The sequence below is a fragment of the Mus caroli genome, chromosome 7 (genome assembly GCF_900094665.2).
Source record: "Mus caroli chromosome 7, CAROLI_EIJ_v1.1, whole genome shotgun sequence".
Lineage (NCBI taxonomy): Eukaryota > Metazoa > Chordata > Mammalia > Rodentia > Muridae > Mus > Mus caroli.
The window spans coordinates 105,707,814-105,714,854 of NC_034576.1; positions in this window are offsets into that span (position 1 = coordinate 105,707,814).

Here is a 7,041-nt window from a genome sequence, read left to right on the forward strand (position 1 = left end):
AGCCTTCCTTATTGAATTTACAAATGAACAGGCAGTGGCTAACGTTGCTGCAGGAAATCCAGCATGGGACAGGGATATGCTGCTTAGTCAAGGTCGCTTTGCACAACAACAGACAGGATATCCAGTGCAGGTGCTTGAGCAGGTGAATCAGATTGCCATAAGGGTGTGGAAATCATTGCCCACCGGTGTTGAAGGTTTTATAGAACTCCAGAGAGGTAATGAGGTGCTGAATCAGGTAAGAGAGGAGCACTCTCAATTGGTTTGGGAGAGAGGGTCTGTTTGTGTTTCCCCAGGATCACCGATAACAGCTGTGGGTCCCAGAACGGCTGACCAGAGCAATTCAAGGCAAGCAGAGCTATGAGGACGTGGATGTTCCTGTGGCTGGGAATGCTCCCGCTAGTAAGAACTGAAGAGCTACGTTGGGGGTGTATTCCTGAAACCCATGTCATTGACGCATTCAAGTGTTTGCTCAATTCTTTACATCTAATGCTTCACTACAATTGCCTTTTTTCTATGCTGCTTCAGCTAAAGGGATTGTTGTGTTTTCAGATGATTCAAAATATTTCACAGATGAGTGATTGTGTTCAGTTGTATCTACTAAAGTTAATGTTACCTGGATTCGANGGGTGTGGCCTGCCAGTATATCCAAGGGCATTGGCACTATACCCTCCCAACCTAGATTGGCCCCCCTTTCCTTTTTGTAGGAGTGTTCCTGATTCCCTTCCACCTTGGGCAGTGCTCCTTATATGTATGGTTGTTATGTGGGGTGAATGATAGTTGCACTGATCTTTACCCCTTAATCCAGGTGGTGGGAGGGGCCTGGGATAATGCAAATTTTATTGGAATGGTTCTAATGTGTGTATTTCAATTTGCTGGAGGAAGGAATGTTTCTTTTCTGGCTATGCCTGTTTGTATGTGATCTCCTTTTGTGTTTATTGTTTAGAAGAATAATGTTAATTGTAGTAGTGATATTCGTTATATCATTTGGCTGTTGTAACTAGGATGCCTTGCTTTGTACCTTTGCCTTTTCAAGTTACTTTGTTTACAAACTGTCTATCCCTTGCTTCAGAGCTGATGAGCGGGGATGGGAGCCCTGGGATGTATGCTTGTAATAGTGTGTGTGTTGTGCGTTTTGCACATGTGTTAGGTGCAGTGTATGCAGGCCTGCACTTTCACCATGGTTGAGTAAGCTTTTGCTACAGTGGAGGCGGGACAATCTCCTCAGATTCAGTTTGCCACTCTAAAAGAAATTATGCTGCATTATGCCATGGGTTGCGAGGCTAAGCACTGCACAGAGGATAGCTTGCTGTTGGCATCCTGTGGAAGGCATGTCTGATTGCATGAAGGTTCAGTGTCCTAGTTCCCTTCCCCCAGGAAAAACGACACGGGAGCTGGCCAAGACCTCTCTGGGCGATGAGCCCAAGGGATGGTTTTGTGTAAGGCCCCATGCTTGCACACTGGGGATCAGACCTCTACCTTCACCCATGAGGCTTGCTTGCAGCAATCAAGATCTGGCCATAGATTAATCAACATCCTGGCCGTTTGATGCACTTGCCAAAAGCAAAACACAATATCCCCAAGTGTGGCTTGGCATGATAGAGAAGTAGTCAGTGATAAGACTCCCTGGGCATGTCACCAACCTAAGACAGGGATCAAACCAATGCTGTTTGTCTCCCAAGGACGGGTAAGGGACATTGCTGCAGGGGGCAATCTAAGTCATTCTCTCTGCCAAAAAAGAAAAAGGGGGAGATGTGGGGAGCAGGTGTGGCAGCAGTCCCAAGAAGGCGCCAGGGACTGCAGCTAAGTCTTATGACTTGCACCTGACTTCCTCATACATCTGAATATAAGCCACAAACATCGTGAGAGCTGCGCAGGTATACCAGGTTACTGGCGAAGCCATTTTGGTGGAGATATGCCCCTGCTGCCCTGATTAGCTGAAGCTACGTACCTGGTGAGGTGATGTGGCCTGCTGTGAGTGGATGGGAACTGATAGTATATAAGAGTGAGAGGCCCAGGGCTCGGGGTCTTTCACCTACACAGTCAATGCGCAGCCCAATAAACGTGTTGCAGAAGGATCCTATTGTGGTGTCTTTCTTGCTGGCGAGACGGGCTCTCACAATTTCTCCCTCTCTCCATGTCCCTATCACCTAACTCTACTTATTTCCTCTCACCCCAAGTTTTCTACTTTGTTATTCATTGATGTGACATTTGCTAAGTACCTCTATGAATGCTTAAATTCATTCTGGACTTTCTAGATTCATGAGGGAGGGGCTTTTTAATGTACCCTATGGTTGGCCATTTAGTCGATTCTCAGTCTGTAAAATAAAATTCTACATCTGACTCACTCATTCTAGGCCTCTTTCATCTTCTCTGTCTCTCTGGTAGCTACAGATGCTCAGTAGGCACAACCTTATTTTCCTCCTTAATGTAATGTTTTGATTCAGTCATGCCAGCCTGGCTCAGAACAGCAGCAATAACACAAATTTTACTGTTTATCTTCATGGTCTCCTGGATTTCCATCTGCCTAAACCAGATTTTCAGATACTTACTGTGAACAAGTGACCATGCTCACACTCATAGTTGCCTCACAGACCATAACCAGGTTCTTATGTTTTTTTTTCTCTGTGGTTGCATTTCATCTTGTCAGCACAACAGTAGGTGATACACAGGTAGTGCTGTAGCTGGAGAAATTCTACCTAATATTTAGCATAGATTCTTGCTTCTATTCCAACTTGCTATGCTCAAATCTTTCTCCTCCCATTGCTTTAGCTTCTGTACTCAGAATTGTTTCCATTACTCTGCACAGTCTCAACCTTCTGGTTCTCTCCACCATTGAACCACTGTTGGGGGCCAGATAGGACCAAAGGTCCTTTGGGATCCTGTGGATGGGAATAAGGAATACTAAACTTTTCTTCCATGAATGCAGTTATGCTTGTGAAGGCAAGCAAGGGACTGGCACCAATGTTCCCAATAATACTATACTAATAACTCAAATAAGGATGATAATAAACTATGTAGCTTGGATTGTAAGCTCTTGTAGCCCTCCTGATGCCAGCTATTGACTGTTTAATTTTCTCTGGTCCTCCTTCTTTAGATTACTGGAATTGACCCAGCAAGAACCACTCGTCCAGTTCAAACTATGTCTTTCTTGTTTCAATCAAAAGAATGGTACAGAGTTTTATGAAAAGTTTCCCTATGATAAAACCATCAACTTTAACTTTTTCATTCTTATTAGTCAGCAACCAACAAATAATAACAAAATACACCTCAACTTGTTAAGATGTATTCAAAGACACTTCTGCAATATAGCCTAGTGAGTAAGTTTCACCTGGGTCTTAGAGACAAAAGCTCAGGAATCTGTGGCATGAAAGAGGGTATTCATTTTGAGTACTGTGCTTTAATGAATTTACTTTACCATAATCTCACCATACACAAGAATTCACAGTCTAGATTTTGTGATGGCTATATTAAGAGATTTATTTTGATTGAAAAGGACAAAATCTAAAATTGCTCCGATGTGCACTACTTCAAACCAATATATAAAATCTAGAAATATTAGTAGATATGAGAAAGAAAAAAGAAACATTGGAAAATGTCTTTTGCTTGTATATTTTACAACAATGTCTGCATCTGTGTGTCAGATAGTAAGCACACCACATAATTTCGGTTGATATTACAGGTCAAGTAAGAAGATACTAACTCAATACCCATATTTAGAAAGCATGACATCCATAGCTATGTTAAAGTGTGATTACAAAATTTAAAAAGATGATGTATATAAGAGTAGGAATACAAACATCCATTCCCTTCATAGTATCCCTACATACACCAGTCAGTTGAAATGTGTTCACCACTAGGGAGATTGATAATTATAATCCAGTTCTGTTTCATTTTGGATAATTACTCTATTTTAAAAATTCTATTACATCAGTTCAGTAGAAATTTTAAGATGTTAAGAAATGATGGTACATAACACCATATATGAATTTTATAGTACTATAGTGAAACGGAATATGAGTCAATTGGCTCATAGCAATCAGCAAAGTTCTATACAATAAACAACAAGGAAAATCTCCATACTAATGGTTTTCTGTGGATGTCAAACTAAAAATCTACAGTCCCAGCTCAGTTAGTTAGAGATCACCCCTTGCAGATAAAGTTGGAATATAAAATGTCTCCCTCAAGACCTATGTCCAAGATCTGTTCTCCATTTATTGGTAATACTTTAAAGGCAGAACGGGGCTGGATGAAATCAGTCACTGGGATGCTGTTCTTGCAGTGACCTTCTATGGTCCCTTCCCATCTTTCATCTCTGCTTTCTGTTCACCATTTAGTAAGATGCTATTCTCCACCAGATGCTCATGCTATATTTCAGCTTCACTCAAGGTCCTCAGCAGTAAAACTTGCTAAGTATGAACCAAATAAATCCTCCTCCTCTAAAGCTATTTTATCTTCATATATTAATCACTGTGGTGGAACACTAATGAGCACAGAGCTTATTTACAGGAGGGTTAACCTCCATTTTATTTTCTTATATTTTCTCATGCCCTGTGTTCTATTGATAGCTAGTTTACTCTACTAAACATTATTTTCTTTGTGACCACAAAGAGTTTGATTGTCCATTTCTCTCTCATTCTTCCCTTAGGATAACTGATAAAATGAACAAGCCAATCAGGTCCTATCTCCATCCTGAGATCAATTGGATTAGCTAACAATGCATTGTAGCAAACAATTTGCCCAGAAAACAGATTGATAAAATGTTTATAAAATAGTTTTTCTTGATTATATGATTAACAGTAAGTGAAGGCCTAGAGGCAGGAGAGTAAAGCACTGTTGTTTTGAGCCTATTATAACGCCTCTCTAAATGAAAAACTGTTGCTCAGGATATAATTTCACAGTTGTTTTGATTTTTTTGATCTGTATTTGCTTTGTACAGTATATATCTTTGAGAACTAGGTGCAGTTGTATTTATGTATACAGTTTCAAAGACTAGGCATATAAATGATTTCTTTTTTTTTAGGTTTATAAAATATTTTTTAATTAGGTATTTATTTCATTTACATTTCCAATGTTATCCCAAAAGTCTCCCAACTGCTCCCCCACCCCCCCTCCCATTTCTTGGCCCTGGCATTCCCCTGTACTGAGGCATATAAAGTTTGCATGACCAATGGGCCTCTCTTTCCACTGATGGCCAACTAGGCCATCTTCTGCTACATATGCAGCTAGAGACACGAGCTCCGGGGGGTACTGGTTAGTTCATATTATTGTCCACCTATAGGGTTGCAGATCCCTTTAGCTCCTTGGATACTTTCTCTAGCTCCTCCATTGGGGGCCTTGTGATCCATCCAATAGCTGACTGTGAGCATCCACTTCTGTGTTTGCTAGGCCCCAGCATAGTCTCACAAGACTGCCATATCTGGGGATCCATCCCACAATCAGCTTCCAAACGCTGACACCATTGCATACACTAGCAAGATTTTGCTGAAAGGATGAATGATTTCATAGTCATGATTTATTCTCAGAGTCAAGTTATTCTTATATTTTATTCTTATTATTTAATCACAAAACACCAAACATCAAAATGCATAGGAGAAAAGATTTTACATCGAGAATATCTGTGGTAATGTATATACTAATTGCCTTGATCTCACACCATGTATACATGTGTTAAAATATCATATTGTGCACTACAATTTTGTACACTTATAATCTATCATGCTCTGTTGCTGAAGATACCACATATCTGAGTCATGAAACATAGAGAAATCAATGAGTGCTGATCTTAAAGCCTCATTCCTCCTGGCACTTCTGTGCACTTTATGAGCAACAACACTGACTACCTTGACAAGCCATGCTCACTGATACAATAGTGGTTCAAAATTAAGGGAGTAACTGACTGCTTTCTGATCATATGTAAGGTCTTCTCCACTAGGTAGAACTCATGCCTTGAGGCATTGTTGGGGCCAAAAACCTGTGGCCAGCTATTTTATAAATACTAGGGGCAAACCCAAAATTAATCTGCTAAGTGAATATATAGTTAAAATGATGCATATTGTTTATTGCATTACCCATAGATGAATGTATTTATTATCTTTCATAACAGAAGTTTCAGATTGTGGAAGATAGTAATTATAACAGAGACCCCTTTGTGAGCATTTAGAGAATAAGAGATAATGGAAGTCTAAATGCAACATCTAGATAGCATCCTTCTGCACAAGAGTGAGATTATCACAGAAGACATTGTGGAAATACCATTAAGCCAGAGCTGATGATGGATAAAGAGAAGAAAAAAGTGTTTTTCAGACAAAGTAGTGTGCATATGAACTCACAGTGAGTGTGACAGAATGCACAAGAAACAGTACATCAATATGGAGAGCCAACTGTTTATGAATGCTCTGGTTTCCTTTGTTTATCATTCAGGACTCCTAGGTACTACTGTTCACTGAAGTTGGTAGTTCACTGCCTTGGGATTCAGTGGTAATACCTTACATTTTTATATGTGTTGTTTGTTCTTTGTCAGTTTCCCCAGAGAGATCCACATCGTGCATATAATCCCACAGTTCAGTTCAAACTTACTAAAAGACCCAAAGTTCCCAGCATAATAGCCTGTTTTGTCTCTGCTAGTAAAGACATAGAAAGTTCCTGTTTCCACAAGGCCCTGGTAAGATAGATAATGATGCTCACTGTGTTGTCTTTGTGTATGTTTATTACCTACACATAAATATTCAAACAAGCTTACAGAATTTTCAAGTAATTCTATATTCTACCATATCTTTAGATTCCCATATAATATTATCAAACAGTGTGTAGCTGAATATTGTAATGATTACTCTCAGAGATGAAATTCATGATTTAACAACAATAGACGAAAGCAAGAAAACATGGTAAATTCAAAGTAGATTACATGATATTTATTAGTATAAAGCAAATTTGACTGAAAACCTTAACAGGATAGGCAATATTGTCACTGTTTGATTTTTAGTAATCCTAGACATTAATCATGTAATTTATAATTTTAATTGAATAAATCCTAAACATGCC